Source organism: Neovison vison, chromosome 5 (genome assembly GCF_020171115.1).
Source record: "Neovison vison isolate M4711 chromosome 5, ASM_NN_V1, whole genome shotgun sequence".
NCBI classification, from domain to species: Eukaryota; Metazoa; Chordata; class Mammalia; order Carnivora; family Mustelidae; genus Neogale; species Neogale vison.
The window spans coordinates 141,710,426-141,732,327 of NC_058095.1; the positions used below are offsets into that span (position 1 = coordinate 141,710,426).

General features: G+C 33.2%; 1 non-coding gene across 1 annotated transcript; it reads right to left on the reverse strand.

Moving 5' to 3' along the window:
- Nucleotides 1-323: 323 nt before the first annotated feature.
- LOC122908012 lies at nt 324-458 on the reverse strand. The gene has a single exon (XR_006384821.1). It is a non-coding gene; the product is annotated as a U4 spliceosomal RNA (small nuclear RNA).
- Nucleotides 459-21,902: the final 21,444 nt, after the last annotated feature.

Below are 21,902 nucleotides of genomic sequence, written 5' to 3' on the forward strand. Positions count from 1 at the left end.
TTTTAAAGAAAGAATATCTAATCATTTAGTAGTTATTAACTGAGATAATGACTCAAATATATTATAATTTACATTACTAATCCCCTCTTGTTTGATATTTAAGCTGTTTTAAAATTTTTATATTATAGTAAAAGATTTGGAAAAATTATTTTCACAATTTTTACATTAAATTATCAATTACTCTATTAAAATTTATTTATTACATTGGTTTGCAACTCTGAAATACTTTTTTGTCTCTGAAATACTTGCAGACAACTTTCATTCAATTAATGAGTATATTTTTCATATTTTTTTACATTGTAGCCATATCTTTGTAGCCATATCTGTATGGAAAATTTTTAGAAGTAGAATTGCTGGACCAAAGGTGAAGGATATTTCATATTTAATAATAATTTAATTAACAATAATCACACCTCGGATAAACCTCATTGGCTACAATACTGCCACTGTGCAAAGCTTATATTTAATAATAATTTAAACTAACATCCAAGAAAGTTGCATAAAACTATGCTCAAGCAATATTGAGTTTTTGCTATCGATTTCCTTTCCAAAAGCAAAATACCTCATTTTACATAAAGCTTTACTTTGTCTTTTAGTAAAGTTTTTCTTTTATCATAGTTTCTGGATGTCTCTTATTTTTACTCTATATAATTTATATTTTTGTTGTCTATTTTAAAAATATATTTTCTACTTGTGTATTTTTGTTGTAGAAAAGCTACTTCTGTATTATGTCTTGTGTTTTGTATGGAATTTTCTAACATTGTCAAGATACATTAACTTTTGATCCTGGGCTTTCAAGTATAAAATCTTATTTGGAAGTGATTGTAATTTTCCTTTTTTCCTTCTGCTTTAATATGTATACTTAATTGATTCACTGTTAAACTGCACTGGCCAGATCTTTGGGAATAATATTAAAGTACCAAACATTTATTTGTCATCTCTATAGTTCTTATAAAAGCAGTCCAGCACTTTAATCAAATAAGAAAAGCTGCATTTTTTGCCTTTATTTCTTTTATATTCTAAGACATAAATTATTCACGTAGTTATAATGTTCTTTCCCCAAAGCAATCAACTTCTCATCTAAATTTCAGAACACTTGAGTCAGAAATCATTAAAGAAAAATTGGTTGCTAGAATATAGTATGGTCAACAGGCTGGTATTTTAAGATAACAACAGATTAGAGGAAAAATAGTATAAACATAATCTTGCAAGGAAGGGAGAGAATATCCTTGCCATTGGATTAACTTCTCATCACATTCGCTCTTAAGAGAGAATATTGAACATGATAGACGAGTTTGTACTTCGCTTCCAGGCCAAGCTTTTAAGAGCTATTCCATCTTTCTTTAACAAAAGTTTTGTGCTTATAAATTAGTTATGTTAAAATGTATTAGTTTCCTGTGTTTCAGATAAAATAGTAATGTGTACTCAAAATATGTATAATGAGACAGTGGATGAAATATGGAAGGCTAGTAAAAACGTTTAGACTAAGCGTTATCAGTAAATCTCTAGAAATCTTGTAAATTCTCTCCTGGCTTAAGAAAGGTTAATAAACTCAGGTTTAAAAGAAGTAGAAGGACAACCTAAGTAATTATCTTGTGAGACTTACTTCAATCCCAGGTAATGGTCTAGAAAATATAATAAGGTAATCGATTTTTTGGAAGAAGGAACTCATGAATTGAGTGAAAAGTTGTCCGCAAGTATTTCAGAGACACAGTTGCAAACCAATGTAATAAATAAATTTTAATAGAGTAGTTGATAGGATTGACAAGGACAGTGTGCCTAGTGTAGTGTAACAAAGTTAAAGTCAAACCACACATTCTATTTTGTTGCCTGCTTCTTTCAACAAATGCATCATGAGTATCATTCAAAATGGCTTGCTATGAATGAAATGATGAGAAAGTTATTATAATTACTGGAAATATACTATGTCCACCATAAGTTTTCTTGACGATATTATCTTCACTCTTTGAATATTTCTAAAAATATATATTTTCTTATTTTATCAACTTATCCTGGGTGCTAAACCCCTAGTTGATTTATCACACAATACTTTTTAAATTTAATTTAATTTTATTTTAAGATTTAGTAATTTATTTTGTCAGGGAGCACCAGTAGGAGGGGCAGAGGGAAGTGGAGAGAGACTCTCAAGCCGACTCCACACTGAGTACAGAGCCTGTTGCAGGGGTCCGTCTCATGACTGTGAGATCATGACCATGAGATCACCACCTGAACCAAAACCAAGAGTCAGACGCTTAACAACTGTGCCACCCAGGCACACCAATTTCACAGTGCTTTTAATAAAACTGCATTTTACCACATAATTTTAGAAGGCACAAAATATTATGCATCCCATTTTGCATCACAAGGCAAATAGTTTCCTTCCTCCCTCTTCCTTTTTCTTTCTTCCTTTCTTTCTTCCTCTCTCCCTCCTTCCTCCCCTGCCTTCCTCCTTTTCTTTTTCTCCCTCCTTCCCTTCCCTTTCTTTCTTTCTTTCTTTCTTTCTTTCTTTCTTTCTTTCTTTCCTTCCTTCCTTCCTTCCTCTCTCTCTCCCTCCCTCCCTCCCTCCCTCCCTTCCTTCCTTTTTTCTCCCTCCCTGCCTCCCTCCCTCTGTTTTTCCTTCCCTCTCTTTCTCTCTCTCCTGTATGTGTACAGGATCTCAATCATAATTTGCTGCTTCCAGAGAAGTAGGTTGTAATCCTTTCCACTCCTTTAGATTACATTAAAATAGCTCTTTGCAAAACAACCAAACAAAAAACTCATTATAGGGCGCCTGGGTGGCTCAGTGGGTTAAGCTGCTGCCTTCGGCTCAGGTCATGATCTCAGGGTCCTGGGATCGAGTCCCACATCGGGCTCTCTGCTCAGCAGGGAGCCTGCTTCCTCCTCTCTCTCTGCCTGCCTCTCTGCCTACTTGTGATCTCTCTCTGTCAAATAAATAAATAAAAAATCTTTAAAAAAAAAACTCATTATAAATATTAGCAGTATAATTGTCCTAATAATTCCTGTTTAAAGAAGAATAGGAGGATAGTGACACTGAATTACAAGTGAACTTTCTTATTTCCAAATTTTAATTGTTAAAATTATCATTTATTTTGATCCAAGTCTTCTTTCTAATTATTAGTGTGCCATTATTTCATAGCTCCTTAAATACTTAGCTGTAAGTTTTGGATAAAATTGATCTTAAACTCTCTAAAGAATACCCTTAATTGTAGAATCAAACATTCATGAATTTAACAGACTTAAAAAAAAAAAATCTTCTATGAGCCAAGCACTGTTCTTTGTGGGTATGGCAGAGAGGAACATTGATTAAATCCTTGCCACTGTGGAACTTTTATTCCAGTTTCCAGAGACAGTAAACTAACAAAATAATAACATAATTTTAAGAAGTAATGTGATGGGATAAGAAAATGAAAAGTGGTAGGTAGTGGGGCCATTTTTATAAGAATAGTCTGGAAGGCTGAGGCATTTGAGCAGACACTGAGTGAAGTGGGAAGCGAGTTGGAGAGCAGTTCATTTCTGGCATAAAGAACAGCAAGAACAAATTTACTGCTGTGGTAATTAATTTGTTATTAATGAGGAAGAGCAAAAGTGTAAGTCTTCTTAAAGTGAAGTGAGCTAGGAATAATATGGTAGGAAATGACTTAGAAGAAAACCCTCAGTCTTGTTAATATTGTTTTATTCTTGTGTTTTGTTTTGTTTTCTCTTCTCTTACATGAGAACAGGGATTTGGATTTTGTTTTGATATTAAAAGATTGGCATGGTGAGGATGTGTTTTGGTCTGTGTGGCAAATGGACGGTAATAAAGAATGTTGGTGACCACTTTAGATACCATTATGGTAGTCTTGGTGAGATCATTTCATATCCATTATGTAGATATATTCCAGAAAATATGCTGATGTACCAGATATGGTTGTGTGAAAGAAGGATAAGGTCAAGGTCAGATTTACAACTTTTTATTTGCAAAGTGTTGTTGATTTAAGTGACATCCACTGAGGAGGGTACAACTTGAACAAGAATCATTGGGAGGAGAAGGGAGCAACAAATATTTGTGTGCATGAGCTTTGAACTTTGTTTCAGGCCATCTATAGATGATTTTCAGCAGGCTTCTAAAGATAAATTTATTTGTAGATAGATGCAGACATATGTAGATGTAATTATGGATATTAGGAAAGCAGTGAGCCCTGAAAATGTACAGTTAAAACCCTATGCATATAAAAGACATGAAAACACACTTTTCTACAAAATTTACTATTAAATACTAAATTATCATCTGTATATTTTATGGTTTATATATATTCTTTATATTTCCAACCAGAGAATAGCCTCCTGTTCTGTAATGTGTATCTCCGTTCTGTTTGAAATTCTATGATATTTACATATAAATAGGCTAACGTTTATTAATATTTTAGGGAATATCTCCTTTACCTAAATGTAGATTTTCAGGGTCTGGAAATCATGCTCTACCATCTGCCTGTGAATGCAAAATCTGCCTTATATAAAGAATTTTTCCATTTGTTAGTGGTACTGAAGGAATTCTTACTCCCTTACCAGATTTCCAGTGCCCTGGATTTAATTTAAACCAGTGAAATCTTCTGTGAACGTTGGGCAGTCCTTCCACTGCAGTTGTCTCCATTTTTGGTTAGTTTGATTGGTGGCCTTTAGTAGTTCCTATTTCAAGTCTGTGATTTCCCTGGAAATTCAGCTGTAGACCTATTAGGTGGAACATCGAATGCCTTACTTGTTTCTTCATATCGCCATTGTAATAGTAGCATTTATGTTGTCTCTCTTATTAACGAAGCCATTTCCCTTTATGGGATGGAAGTAACAGTTGAGAAATTCTTCAAATCTTCCCTCTCAGGGTGATGTTGTATTTAAGTAAGAAAATCAAATCATGGACAAGCTAACAGGAAATTAATATATTTTCACATTGTTATCTGAGTGTCACCTTCCCATTCATATATAAAATTGTGTGTCTTTTTGTCTGTATCGAATCTGCACAAAATGGGATTTGTTTATAAGTTATTTAGTAAACTTCAAGATGATGAGTTAAGGCCATGTTCAATTTATTATGATTCCCCACCACTGTACCCTGAGCTTGAGTAAGTCCTGAACTCTCAAAGGAGCCCCATCAATATTTCTTTGGGTGTGAAGTAAATGTTAGTATTCTACCCAATCACATCTACAAATGACAAGCGTATCTCACCAATAGAATATATAAAATTTGTTGCAAAACCATGAGTACACTTTTGGTCAGAATACTGTGCATATTCACCAGAAAAGTATATTCTCAAATTATCTAAATATAAATACTGAATTTTATTGGATTTTGAGATATTTTTCAGGGTATAATTAGTCAGGGCTTGAAACTCCTATGATTGAATAATATTATTTAAGGTGGTTTCCTGAAATGAAGGAAAAAATGAAGTTTAGTAAACTGATTATATTTTGTGTCAATAACCAAATAACAATTTAAATTATTATTTAGCATTTCACCTATATGCAAGAGAACTGATTTAAAAATTGTCATATAGGAAAGAATTTTATAATACATATTTAAATTAAATATGTTTATTATTTGCATAGGTTTTCTTATTTTTAGAAGGGAAAATTTATTTTATCAGTACATTTATGATTCTCCATTTATTTTGTGGTACAGGTTAATAAAGTAACCTTCCTTCATATCTGGAAGTGGATGTTTAGGCAACTTAAATTTTAGTGTCACTTGCCTCCTTGCTTTATGTCCCATTAATAGGGTCTTGTAAATCTGAAAGTCTTTATTTTTCTAACATGGTTTCTGGGATATGCTATTTCCACATACCATAATTCTAACCATGTGGACTTACCATGGCAAATCCCTTTAACATTCCCTAACAATATCTTAAGTAGTGGAGCATAACAAAAATTTGCTGCTAGGGAAATGCTAACTTTCTGGCATGAGTATATAGGAAGGATTTTCTTTTTTGTGATTTCTTCCAGCATTTGTAAGTGTGGTTATCATGGTTCAGTTCATTTGAATGATGACAGACTTAAAATCCAATGAAACATTTTTCTTCTGAAAGAATTCAAGTAAATTATTCTTTTTCCAATCCCCTTTGCCTATGGAATCCTGGCATTTTTGAATTTTTTTTCACCCAAAGCAATGCCTTATGTGATGCTCAAAATAGTGTTTGTTCAGTTCGTGTTGATAGTGGATTAAACTCAATATTAGAGTACTAAGAACTATTTGTAATTGATAAGGATTTGGCTTATAGAGGAATTAGGGACGTATAAAAAGAAACCACCTTGACCTCAGGATAAATATTTCTAACAGCAGTATTTTCTTTCTTTTTTTTTTTTTTTAAGATTTTATTTATTTATTAGATAGAGAGATACAGCAAAAGAAGGAACACAGCAGGGGAGTTGGGGAGGAGAAGCAGGCTTCCCGAGGAGCAGGGAGCCCAATGTGATGCGGAGCTCAATCCCAGGACCCTAGGATCATGACCTGAGACGAAGGCAGATGCTTAACAACTGAGCCACCCAGGTGCCCCTAACAGTAGTATTGAAAATCAACAGAAACGACATACAAGCCTTATAGAGTCTACAGATAATAGATGCATATGATGCGGTGGTTAAAATAATTCATGCTTAACCTGTTTAAAGAAGTAATTTTTTAAAATATTGGAAACCCTAAAAAGTAACATAGCAGATTTTCAAAAAGAGCGGAACAGGCAAGTATAAACGTCAACTTCCAGCCCTGTTGGAGACAAGACTTTTCATTTCGTTTTTATTTTTATTTTTTAATTATCTTATTTGTTTTCATCATGATAACTGTACTCTTTAATCCCTATCTTCTATTTCCCCCATACCCTCCTCAACCTACCCTCTGAAAACCATCAGTTTGTTCTGTATAGTTAGAACTCTGTTTCTTTTTGTTGTTGTTGTTCTTTCCTTTACTCATTTGTTTTGTTTCTTAGATTTTACATTTGAATGGGATCCTATGGTATTTGTCTTTCTCTGATTGATTTATTTCACTTAGCATTACACTCTCTAGCAACATTTGTTGTTGCAAATGGCAAGATTTCATTTTTTTATGGTTGAATAAAGATAGATGGATGGATAGATAGATAGATGATAGGTAGATACAAACAAGACTATATCCATTCATCTATTAATCTATCAATGGCTGCTTCCATAGTTTGGTTATAGTAAATAATGCTGTAATAAAGCAGTAAATTCAGGGGTGCATGTATCCTTTTGAATTTTGGGGGTAAACACCCAGTAGTGTGATAACTGCATCATAGGGTAGTTCTGTTTTTAACTTTCTGAGGAACCCCTATACTGTTTTCCAGAATGGCTGTACCAGTTTGGAATTCATTTCATTTTCAAATAGGAAAACTGAAAATATACAAGAAAATAGGAAAGCAGATAGCACAGGACTGTATTCCTTGAGTGAAAGAAAACAACTGACATGAGGTTTTTTTTTTTTTTTTAAAGATTTTATTCATTTATTTGACAGAGATCACAAGTAGGCAGACAGGCTGGCAGAGAGAGAGGAGGAAGCAGGCTCCCCGCTGAGCAGAGAGCCCGATGCGGGGCTCGATCCCAGGACCCCGGGATCATGACCTGAGCTGAAGGCAGAGGCTTTAACCCAGTGAGCCACCCAGGTGCCCCCTGACATGAGTTTTAATACAACCTCAGGTGTCTCTGTGAAGAGGTTTCCCTGGAATGGTGTAAAAATGAGTAACCCAAGGAAACCACAGTGCCTATAATGAGTTGAGGTACAAGAAATCAGAATTTTTGACAGCTGAGACAGCTGTAATTTGAAGGGAAAAACTACAAAAGGAGGAGATATGCCAAGAAAGAATTTACAAGTACATTTGTGTCATCCCCGCTAGTCTTTCGCTGGATACCAATTTTCATATTTATATGGTGAAAATCCAAAAGGCTGATGAATGAATTTCAGGGACTACTCAGAGCTGAGAGACATGCTTTCCCACTGTCCAGATGTGGAGATATGGTGCAACATGTGTAGTCAGGAGAGCCATCTAAAGGATCAGGATATAGAGTAGCTCTTAATTACTCTTGAGGAAAGGCTACTCTCTAGATACACGAAACAAAACTTAAAAAAAGCCTCGGAACATTAGCTTTATTTGTAAGCAACTTATCTTTCCCAAACAATAACAATATTCTTTGAATGTAGAAAAATAAAATACGGTATTTAACTCTGTACAATAGTCAAATTTCCAATACAAATATACTAGACTTTGGAAGAAACATGAAATAACAGGAAAAAAAAATAAATGCAGGTCCGCAAATGACAAACATGATAGATTAGTAGACAATTACTGTGAAATCGCTACTATAAATAAGATTGACATTTTAAGGGAAAACATGAGTACAATGAGTAGAGGAAATAGAAGCTAAAAAATAGAATCTCTGAAATGAAGAATTCACTGGATCAATATATGACAGATTTAAGTAATGTAAAAAAAACGTGTCAAGTGAACTTAAAGCATAATAACAGTTCTCGGGCAAGATTAAGAATAATATAGAGAAGAAACATAGAACAAATACAATGAAAATAGGTCCGTATTAGAGGTGCTTCAAACAAATAATGAGATTATATTTTGATAAATAAATTTATTCAATAAATTTGGAGGATTAGATAAGATAGAAAAAATTTCAGAAAAAATTCACCAAAGCTACCTAAAAAAATTAAAAACCTATTCATGTTACTTTATAATTAAATTATTTTATAATTACATTTTACACATATAACATACACTTCTATTATAACTATTTTATACTTTTATTTTATGATATTATAAAATGTAATTTACATATTATATTTATAAATTATTAACAATAAAATCATAAGTAATTCATAAACTGTTATTAAATTTAATATATTTAAATGCATATTTTAAAGCCATTCTCAGAAGGTATAATTGTGTACCTAGAAAATTCATAAACAGCTGCATGAAAATGATTAGAACTAATAAGATGGGCAAAGCCCCTAGATATGAATTTACTATAAAGAATTTAGTTGTGTTTGATATTCTAAGAACATAATATTTCAGATTGATATAATTTAGAGTAACAAGAAAAATATGAAAAGCTATGTGTAACTTTAAATAATAATGCATAGAAGCTATGTGGAAAATTCCACTAGATGTGTTAAAGAAGATATAAATAATATACTTGACATAGCATATTTACAGTTTTAACACTAGCTATTATAAAGATGTCAGTTGCTATCAAATTGTTTAATACATTCATTAGGAAGCCAACAGCCAAAAATTTTATAGAAATGGGCAAGCATCCTCTAACATATATACTGAGATATAAGGACCAAGTATAGTGAAGATTGTAATATAAGATTGAGGATTTTCTTTTGAGATATGTAATATTATACATATATGGTATTAATTGAGTTTCAGCTTTTGTATTGCTTGAGTTTCATAAATTTCAAACCCTTTGATTACTTTAAGATATAATTAAGATATTTTTCATTTTGCAACTGTGGAAATTATGGGCATCTATAGAAGGCTATCTTCACAAACCCTGTACCTTAAAGGAACAGTTAAAAGTGAAGGCTGATCGTCTAATAGTTTCCAAAACCAAATTCAGGTTAAAACAGGAATCCAGTCTGAAGAAAGCCATATATTGCACTTTAGTTGCCTAAATACAAACTCATATAAAAGTGCAAAGACATTCTCTTAGCTGTCGTTCCTTGAGTTGCATGGATTTGTATTTGAAAGAATGCTCATGAGAGACTATGGACTCTGAAAAACAATCTGAGGGGTTTGAAGTGGCGGGGGGTGGGTGGGAGATTGGGGTACCAGGTGGTGGGTATTATAGAGGGCACGGATTGCATGGAGCACTGGGTGTGGTGCAAAAACAATGAATGCTGTTACGCTGAAAATAAACTAAAAAAAAATGCTCATCCTTACAAAACAAATGCAGGGTATGGCAATCCACTGTTAGTAGAAGAGAGCTTATTTCAGAGTTAAAGTTAAAAAAAAAAAAAGCACATCATTTTATTAGCCCCTCTCTTTTACTTAGTTATTTTCAGATTAACATTGTCTAAGACACTATAGATTTAGAATTAATAATTCCTTCTTAAATTATTTTCCATAATTTTGAAATATAGACCTCTTGTTAAATTCAAATCATTGGACAACTCTATGTAAAAATCTAATCTGAAAATAGAGGCGATGTGGATACTGGCAGGAGAGCACACAGTAGTTAGTTATTTAAAGTTACTTGATTTATTTCCTCTACCTTTTTTTCCCTACTTGATATACATTTGAAGGAAGAAATAATAATAGCAAAAATGCAAGTAGATACAATATGTTCAGATAGGCTGGCAGGAATCAAGATATCTATGAATAAGAGACATATAATTTAACATGAAAGATGTAGCCAGTTTTAATAAAAGAAGAGAGAAATCTTTTTTTTTTTTTTAAGATTTTATTTATTTATTTGACAAAGAGAGATCACAAGTAGGCAGAGAGGCAGGCAGAGAGAGGGGGGGAAGCAGGCTCTCTGCTGAGCAGAGAGCCTGACATGGGGCTCCCTCCCAGGACCCTGAGACCATGACCTGAGCGGAAGATAGTGGCTTAATCCACTGAGCCACCCAGGCGCCCTGAAAAGAGAAATCTTATTTGCAGTACTAGTAGCAGCTAAGGGGAGGTTTTAGGTGTTTGGGTTGGGAGAGAGGTAGGAGCATCATTAATAATTCTCGTGGTTCATTACACCTAAGCCAGATGTGTATCTTCTCTCTCAGTGGTATTTAGAGAAAGTAGGAGGTACATGAAAGAGTTCATGTTTACAGATCATTTCTGCCTGTTTCTGTGTCTGTTCCATTAGATCCATAAACTGATTTCTTCAGGTAGTTTACAGCAGCACATGGTTGCAAAAAACTTCTTGATGACTTGTTCAGCAGGTGGGGAATGGGAGTTTTCAGCCGAGCACACCAAGATTCCATACTCTATAGCTTCTGTAACATGCGTCAGTATGGCAAAATGCCTTTCCTTGTCATTTTTCTATTTTATTTAAGTGCCTACAAAATTAATTCAATAGCAAAAATCATTATCAGTTGCATAGATGACAAAATCAGCTTTTTATTATCTGATGATATAAACTCACGTAAGCAGATATGGCTGGGACCTAAGGTATTATCACACTCCTATTTTACACCAAAAATATTCTTTTTTGGCATTGTGAAGTAGCTTTTTTAATAGACTGAGTAAAGTAAAAAGCATTTTTATTATGTGAGTGTCATCTCCAACAAACTATTGTAATTTTTCATTTTTATGTACTTTTAGTCTTGTATAGAAGGATGTGTTATGACATAAACCTCTTTGACTGAAATCTAATTCAAGTTTACACTTAGTACTTATCTCAGATGCATAGCACTGTGGAGAATGTGACAACTTTTCTTATTCAAACAAGATTCTGTCAAATGTCGAAACACCCAACTACAGATGTGAATTTATCTGAAGGCAATAGATGCCATCCTCTGCTTCAGTGTGCAGTCTTTTTTTCTTTCTTCTTTGTTCCTTTCTTTAGATAGCTTCATAATTTTGTGATTATTAGTCACAGAACTGAATAAAAATTATGGTCTCAGAGATCTGGGTGCAAAGCTTTGTGTGCGATTGAACACATTTCTCTCTTTTATGATTTTTTACCTCTCTTCTGGCACCTAACAAACATACAGGAAATCACACATATCATCAATTAGTGTTCAGCTCACTAGGTTTACACAAACCGAATGCCCCCGGGTAGCCGGCAGCCAGATCAATAAACAGAAGCCTTCCAGCGCCACACGGCACCTTACCTGCTCTCTCTCAGCCTCAAGGATATCGTTACTGACTTCTAACATCATGGAATAGTCTTGGCTATTTTTATCTTCTAGATGAAGAAAATCATATATTATTAATCATTGGTACCTGGCTTCTTTCAAATCCATGTTATGTTTAGGAGATTAAGCCATATTGGGGTGTGTGGGTTCATCCATTCATCTCACTGGTGAATGGTATCTTGTGTAACTATATCGTAGTTTATTTACCCATTTAATGTTGAGGGTATTTGGATATTTTCCATTTTTTTTAAACTTTCCTTATTAGAACTGCTATGAACCTTTTTGTATGCACTTCTATTATATATTTAAACACTCTTCAGTAGGTTGTCTGTTAAGGACAGGAATTACTGAGTTAAAGAGAATGCATATATTCCTTGTTAGTGTTTAATACCAAACAATCTCCCAAGGTGATTGTACCAATTTTACTTGCCCACTGGCAATGAATGAGGGTTCTGGTAGGTCCACATACTGACAGACACTTGGCATTTTCATTTTTATCTTCCTTTTCTGGCCCTTAAGTGTTTTCCCAACTTCTTTGGCTTATTTTCCTTCTCATTCTACATGTGCTCAAATTGACACAGATTCAACTCTATATAAATTCTAAGGCATAAATATATATTTGTAGCCTAGATCACTCTTAAAAATCCAGAATTTATATCCACATGCCTCCTGAATCATTCAACTTAAGTGAAATTTCTCAGAATTATAATAAAACATACCTTCCTAGATTTGCCCTTATTTCTCATTTATTATTTGTTGACTAATCTAAAAATCTGATTTTATCTTTTAGGTTTATTCATTTACATATTCAAAATATGAGTAGAAAAGTCCTTTTATTTTTTCGCTCTTAATTATCTAAAACTATAGCTTTCTCGCCTACATTACTGCCTTTGCAGTATTATTCAGGGTTTGTGATCTCTCGTCTCATTTCTTTCACTAAATGTCTATTTTTTCCCCTTTGATTTCAGGCCATTTACTCCCCTCAATTCCCAAACTGTTTTCTAGAATTGTCTTTTAAAATGTAGCATTCATAGCATTATCATGGTGTTGTCTTTTTCATAGTTTTCCTTCTTATATTCAGATTTTAAAAAGATAAATTCCTTAGACTGGCAATTAAAAAAAAAATGAATTCCTTAGACTGACAAGCAAGGTATTTTGTACTCAGACCAAAGATCTGAAGACCCATCTCCTTGGAGGAAGCATTGAACTGTAGAAAGAACAAGGGTTCTTTTCAGATAGACTATAATTAAAACTTATTTGAGAGATGATCATGTCACCAATGTGCATGAATGTATTCTCTTTTGTGAAAGATTCTTAGGTCTACCTACCTCAGAACAGTTTTTTGGGGATTATATTAACTTGGGTATCAGGTGAAAGACTGACATGGTCTGATTTCTAATAGTCTCTTAAAATAAGCAATTAGCTCCTGACACATCTTTAAGAATGTTCTTATCCCTTGCCACATAGGATACTTCAGAACAGTGAGTACGTGATGCTTTCAATCTCCCTGTGTCTTTGCTCATGCTGTCCCATTTTCTGGTATGTAAGTCTTGATTTAGGGGGGATGAAAGGGGCTGGCAGATTGATAGTCTCATCAAAAAATGGTTCATTGTCATTTCTTCTGATTATTATAACTTGGGGTGGTAATGAAGTATTTCTGATTGAAGTATAGTTGATATATACTATTATATTAATTTTTTGGTGTACAACATAGTGACTCAACATGTTTTTATAAATTACAAAACGATCAGCATGATAAGACAGTTACCATCTGTCACCGTACAAAGTTAATACGATATTATTGACTATATTCCCTATGCGTACTCTACATCCCTGTGATTTATTTATTTACAGCCACAGTCTTTTTTACATGCATTTTTTCCCTCACATTCCATGTTCTACATAACTAGCAGCTTCTGGTTCACAACTATGTCCAAAATAAAACACAACAAAAATAATTACACAGCCTATTATTTCATTATATACAGAAATGTGAATTTATTTAACTCTAGTTCAGAAGTACTTACCAGTATATCTGCCATCTTATGGGTTCAATACATATGTAACTAAAGACAACATTTCATTGATTGACCTAATGAATAAATGAATAGGTGAGTTATTGAAGTTTATATTAAGGGAGAGGTTAGAAAAAGTGATTTGAAAATATATACATCATCCTATTTGATGTCAAAATGTTATTTACTTATAGACCCTAATCCTTTTTTCTTAAATCTATAATAATTTGCATTGCTGATATGTTCAGTTGAAATAACAATTCCATTTTTAAATACTTGAATTGTGATTGAAAGTTAGTTTAATTTGGTGGATTGATTCATGGGACAGGAATTTACCGATCAATGATATACTCAATGAAGTATTAAGAAATAATGGGTAGTTTAATCATCTCATCCCATATACCTTTCTAATTACTGTATTGAATCTGCAAAAATTGGGATTTGTTTATAAGTTATTTAGTAAATTTCAAGATGCTGAGTTAAGGCCATGTTCAATTTATTATGATTCCCCACCACTGTACCCTGAGCTGAGTAAGTCCTGGTTCCCAAGTGCTTAAATTATGAAATATTTTGTTCATTGGAATATATTTCTGATTTAATATTGAATGTGATATAAAAGCTAAAAAAGATATATTGAATTTTATAATAGCTAAATTTTCATAAGAAGTATGAGATGTGTATATTAAAAAGTGTTTTAAGACCAGCTCCTTAACTATCATTTTTCTATTTACTTAAAGCCTGAACAAAGATAGGTTCAATTATATTCAAATATCTCCAGATTTGATCCTTAGAAATTATTTCACATATCCAGAAATAAACAGAGAGTTAAGCAAAGAATACTGCTTACTTTTAAAATATTCATAAGGCAATGAGACATTTCTTGTGAACTATAGGAGTTTTAAAGAAAATACCTGCCAGCAGAATTGCAATGCATTTTTCAAATACCTGGTTTCTTATGACAGCAACTACCTTCACATTGAGCCAAAGGGATTTCCAAATCAGAGATCTGAGTCTGACACTTCAGTTAAAGCTACTATGCATAATGCAGTCTTAGATCACATTTGGGGTTTGATAATTCTCCTGAACATCAGGTTTCTATATGCTTTGTGTTCATCTAAATTCAACTGAAAAAATAAAAACTTTTAATGGAAAAACAAAAACAAACAAATAAGATGAGAGTAATTTACTTTGAATCTTTTGGAGAATATAAGTATTTTTATTCAGGTTAATTTTCAGTAAGCATCAGTTTGAACAAAGATAATTTTCCTACCACTGCATGCACTTAAAATGATCATTTTGTATCATTCTCTTTTATATTTCTTTTGTATATATTCTCTTTTTATTTTTTAATAAATTATGTCCCAAATGAAGCAAACTTTTTTTTCTAGATTTATAAGTGAAATTCCATCCTTTGAAATTGTCTTCAGAATCGTCATTAAAATCCTTTTTGTTGCTATTACAACCATCGTGCATGTTTGACCTCTCGTGTCCAGTTTGGGCTCGCTGTAAAAATACTCTTTAAAGTCTTTATTTTATTCAGAAAATATCTGAAATAACAGTCTTTTAAAAAAAGATTTTATTTATTTATTGGACATAGATCACAAGTAAGCAGAGAAGCAGGCAGAGAGGGAGGGAGAAGCAGGCGCCTGGCAGAGCACAGAGCCCAATGCAGAGCTTGATGCCAGGACCCTGAGACCATGACCCGAGCTGAAGGCAGAGGCTTTACCCATTGAGCCACCCAGCTGTCCCTGAAATAACAGTCTTAATGTATTTTTGACCAATGCTGTTATCATTGCAAGGGATAGGTAGTATCTTCAAAGTAATTAAAGGAGATTCGGAGAGTTGTTCTACAAAATCAGTTGTTGGTGCTGTATACCTTGTGGATTTGATAAAGATAGAAACTTCTAAAGAAAAAAACATCTGTAAGTGTATCAGGAAAGCCAAACAAGTAACCAAGGTGGAAACTACACAAATTAACTTTAGGTTTTATTAGAGACAGCATGAGGATGGGCCAAAGGATATACTGTAGCATTATTAATAGGGATTTCTATATTCATTGAACCTGGTTTTATGATAAGATAGACAATGAGAAGATATATGAAAATCATGAAAATGAAATTATAAAAGAATAAAAATATTTTAGCAGCATGGAATTTCTAGAAAAACATTTGAGAAAAATGGAAAACCTGGATTTCCCCAGGGAGGAAAATTGCCAGTAAGGATAAAAGTGCCAAAAAAATTAAATGTGCTCTTCAGGACAGGGGAAAGGACGGAATTCTTATAATACCTGTTATTATCCTCAAATTAGAGGACCAATGAAACCGATAGCTGACTTTACATATACCCCCCATTTAAATAGTACATTTCTTTTTGATAATAAAAACATGGTTTTTTAGAAGGTTTTCCAGTATAAAAATATGAGCATTTGCTGAAATTAACCTCCCACATTTCCCCCGTGATGATGTTTGTTATTCTGCCATCCTGTTAAAATTCATCATACCAATGCAAATAGTTATGGTGCATTACTTCAGTTTATTATTTGTTTATTTTTTCTTTAATTTTTAATGGATTTATATGAATGAAACTGAAATTACTTGTATTATATTTAGTGATCTAAGCTTAAATATCCTAAAATTATTACTCCCAATATTATAAAAGTTGTATTGTGTTAGATATTTATAATTATTATGCTTATTTTCTCAATTAATGATCATTAATATATCATAGTTTATATTATAAAGTATTTTCATGTACAAAAAATGTTTTCAGGTATTTTTGAGAGTGGTAAAAGGTCTTTAACCAGAATAGATATTTTTCTAGTCTGACTTTTTTTCCCCCCTCCTTTTAATAGTCCTTTCCTTTGCAGGAATGAAGATACTCCATTTTAGTTAGAAAATTCTGGATCATTGGTTGTTTTGGTTTTTTATTGGTTTGTTAAAAACTACATTAGAAATTTGTGCTTTAAGGCAACAATTTTATTTTGCTTAACATTTTACAAGTCAGAAATTTAAAAGGGACCTCCCTTGACACTTGATCTCTATTGTCTGTGGGGTCAGACAGGGAGGTTGACCAAGGTTAGAGGATTGCCTGATTCTGGCTTACTCATAAGGCTGGCAAGTTTGTATTTGTTGTCAGCTCAGATCTTGCTTAGAAACTCAAGGACTTCTCCACTGGAATGCATAAACTTCCTTAGAAAACTGGAAGCTGGATTTCAACACATAAGTATTAGGTTGCCATTCTCTTAAGTCATGGATGTAGAAATTGGCAATATCGTAACATCTTCCATATACTATTGGTCAAAGCAGTCTTAGAATCCACTCAGATTCAGAGGAGGCACGGATCTTACAACTAAGAGAGTGTTAGTATCTGCGCTGTTTCATGGGGATCATATATGGATGAGAACCAACTTAATTCTGACATCAGTCTGATTTCAAACAAAACAGTTGTGCTGGCAGGTATAAAAATATTTGAATGATCAGCCAAAAAATTATTGAATATGTCCACCTTGCAACACTCTACTCTTTATATTTGATCACTGACATCAATCACTGGCAGTGCCTTTGATGGAACTTTTCCTTTTCTTACCCCCTTTGGTAAGCCTTAGAGTACTTCTAAGATACATTAAAGCAGGGAGATCCAGACATAAGAGACATAAAAGGAGAATCAATGCCTGTGAAGAGAAACTGAGAATATTAAAGAAGAAATATCTTCCTTTCTTCTTTATTGCTTAGAATGTTAACAGATTTCTGAGACAGGATGAGACTTTTAACCCAAGACCTGAGCAGGGCATTTAGCGTTTAGATTGTGCCTCTACTTCTGACCCAGAGATAATGAATATTCATTGTGTTAAGCCACTAGGTCTGTGGTTAGTCATTACATAAAAATGAGATACTAATATAGTTATATATTTCAACAAACAGTTGTGCTTATTTTCAATTTGGGCCAGTATACTTATGTTTTCTTTATTGTCCATGTTCTATATTCTGTTTAAGAAATTACTGGCTAGGGCATCTGGGTGGCTCAGTTGTTTATGTGTCTACTTTTGACTTAGGACATAATCCCCAGGTCCTGGAATGGAGCCCTACATTGGACCCCTTGCTCAGCAGGGAGTCTCCTTCTCCCTCTCCCTTTCCCTCTGCCCTTTGACTCTGCACAAGCTGTTTGTCTTGCTCACTCTCTCTGTCTCAAATAAATAAATAAAATCTTAAAAAAAAAAAAAGAAAAATTAGTAGCTATTCCAAGATCCTGGAGATTGTTTTTTTTTATTCTTTTTCTTAAAGATGTATTATTTTATCTTCTTCATATACAACCTATTTAGAATTGGCTTGGTATATGGGAGAATTCATAGTTTATTCTTTTTCATATATCTATTTAGTTAATCCACTACTATGTTTTTGAAAGTCTATACATTTTACACTGCTCTGCTAGGCTCCTTTTCCACTGTATGAAGGTGCAATTAAATCTGGATCACTTTAGAATCCTGAACCATTAAAATGGTTTAGTTGTCTATCATTCATTGTGCCTGTAATAGCCTGAATAATTATAATATTTTTATATTAATTAAGCTAATATACAGTGGACTCTGTTCTTCAAAATTGTTTTGGTTATTTCAATGCTTTTCATGTCCATAGTAATTTTAATCATTTTGTCAATTTCTGTGCTCATATACACATAATTTATGCACAATTTGCATATATATAAATACATGCACACATTGATTACAGCTGGGCTGTTAACACATCCAGACATTTGAAGAAATCACTTCCAAACTTGGTCAAATTCTTGTCAAAATCTCTTTCTTTACAGCTGCATGGCAGGGGTCTGGCTTTTTGCTGGCTGTCTTCCTGAAAGCTTTCCTCAAGTTCTAAAGGCCCTCTGGTTTCTTGCCACATGTGCTTCCTCAACATGGCTCTCACCTCATCAAGCCAGCAAAAGTGATTTTGCTACACTGTTTAGAGTGTCTTTTGTAACGTAACATATTCATTGGGGTGACATCTCATCTCCAATACCATGCAAACTTATTGAGCAGTAACTCTTCAGCTTTGCTATATTTTATTGGTTAAAAACGAGTTACAGCCCCCACCTACAATGAGAAGAGACATACCAAGCCATGGGCACCAGAAAGTAGAATAATCACTGGAGGTCACCTTAGAATCTGTCCACTACAAACCTTAAGGAATGAAAGTGCAAACTCTAGGGCGCCTGGGTGGCTCAGTGGGTTAAGCCGCTGCCTTCGGCTCAGGTCATGATCTCAGGGTCCTGGGATCGAGTCCCGCATCGGGCTCTCTGCTCAGCGGGGAGCCTGCTTCCTCCTCTCTCTCTCTGCCTGCCTCTCTGCCTACTTGTAATCTCTCTCTGTCAAATAAATAAATAAAATCTTTAAAAAAAAAAAGTTATAAAAAAAAAAAAAGAAAGTGCAAACTCTAGAGGGTGAGACAAATTTGCAATTACTACAACTGGCAAGGAGTTTATAAACAGGAAATATAAAGAATGCCTACAAATGCATAACAGAAAGAAATCCCAAGAATGTAGTGGAAAAGAGACAAGCTAGAACAAAGACATCACAAAAGGAAAATTCAGTATAATTTATATACGTGAAATGTGCTCAATTTATGAAGGAAGTTGAAATTATAATTACACTGCAAATCCACTATACAAAAACTAGAATGACTGTATTTAAAAAAAGATTACAAGAATATAAAATAATTAGAATGCTCAAACTCTGCTGATAGGAGTAAAAATCTGTATAACTAATTTTAGTCTGCATAACTGATCATAAAAGTTTCCATTTATGGGTATATACCCGAGTAATTTTGTATATAAATGCATTGCAAGTCATGTATAGGAGTACTTTAGTCAAATTATGGCCCCATCTGACTAGAAACTAAGTCAAATATTCCTCAAAAGTAATTTGGTTAAATACATTGCATTATATTTATAAAACAGAATTTCAAATAATGCTGAAAATAAGTGGAATATTGCTACATGCAGCAATATAGTGTTGACTCACACATACCAGAAGCAAAAAAGGAGACATTAGATTATTCCATTCACATATAAGGTTCAGAGGGTGAAAATGAACTCATGGAAGTACAATTAAACATTAATAACTTTATGTAATTAATAGAATAAAAGAAGGTGGTTAGGCTTTTGTAGTCTTGGAATTATTTTTCTTAGCTTTTATGGTGGTTACATACTTGTATTAACTTTTTGATAAGTGACTGAGATTATCACACAAAATTATTATATTTCAACAAAAATATGTTTAAAGTAATTATAATTCAAGATTATGTTCTCCAAGTTATTAAATACTGTTTCAAATTATGTCACTAAAGTGTACTTTTTTTAAACTTCCAGGAATCTAATGATTTAGTTGTTGGCATTTTAAATGTGTTAATGGAAGCAACATGTTTAATTTATAGAAATAACATTTATATTATTTTTGAACCAATAGGCCTATGAGTTAATTTAAAAAATATATTGGTATCTTTTCAATAGCACCTGAAACTATTCCACTATGTTAAAGGCTATCAATTTTAACTTTTTTTTTCCAAGAAGCCAATGATATTACCTTATACAGGCATTTTTAGCTATATAAATTATTCTTAAAGAAGGTCCTGATGACAAAAGTACAATTAAAATAAATTTTGTAGCAAAAAAGAGTTAAAAAGAATAGAAATTCCTGGAACTGATATAGAATAAATAAACATGTGCATTATACTTTGCTTTAGAAATTAAACTTAATTAATAGTTGCTTTTTAAAATTGATATATCTAAAGTTGACCATTCAAATCCCATGGGATTTTAATGGAAAGTTTTCAGTAGATATATGAAAATGCCCATTTATAATTAGTATCATAACTGCAAGGAGGTAAGTAATAAAATGCATTGGTTTTAATGTTAGAATTTTAAATTAAGATGTGTATTAATTTTAAGAAAAATGTATTCATTTCTTTAGAAATTTCAGAAAGACGAATGTAAAAAAACTTGCTTAATGTATATTGCCATTCTGTTTTAAAAACCCTTAAATTTTACCTTGTGTTTCAAACATATTCATTCATTCCTCATGACAACCCGATGGATTAGATGTTATTATTTTCTGCATTAGTGGTAGAAACTAAGGCTTAAAGGAATTAAATAATTTGCCCAAAGTTATACAGTTTGGGAATAGAAATGTTCTCTGAAGCTATGCCAGTGATCTTCATCATTCTACAACTGCCTTAGCTCCTAAACATCATTGATTTTATATTCTTTGCACCTGGTTTTCTTTTGGGCGATGCTGATACACACGAGAAAGAATATTCTTGAAGTAATAATCTTAATATTCTCTGTTCTTAAATATAGCATGTAAAGTTAATAACTACTATGAGACAAAATATTAACTCAGTTGTATACATGGCTATCTAGAAGATAACTTAATTTCATCTGGCTGGCTTCTGTGTGAATCCAAATCTTAAACCAAATTCCATGTCCTCTAATTGCTCTTGCTAGCACTGGATGGTAAAGGAGATTGGAAGGGTTTAGGGATTGGCTTGGAAAAGTAAATACCTAGAATAATAATTGCTTGCAAATATTTTTTGACAGAGTAATAGAACATAGTGAAATTATTAGTTGATCCATGAGGGGGTATGATAAACAGAATAATGCACCCTCCTCTCTCCCCCTAGAACATGTTCCTGTCCGATTTCCTGGAACCCGTGAATATGTTGTGTTACCTGGCCAAAGGACCGTGCAGATGTGATCAAGGTTATGGAATTAAAATGAAGAGATTATCCTGGATAATCTGGGCAGAAGGGGTCAATATAATCCCATGAGTCCTTAAAAGTAGAGAATCTTTTCCTGGCCTTAATCAAGAGAGATGGTCAGAGAAATGGCAGCAAGATAAGGATTTGGCATCCTGTTGATTCTGAAATACAGGTGTTTTGTAAAAGGAACACAGGGCTTTGTAGGGCTCAAATGTGGTCTCCAGCAGATAGCCAGCAATGAAACAGAAACCTCAGTCCTGCTGCCACATCAAACTGAATTGTCGACACATGAATGAGCTT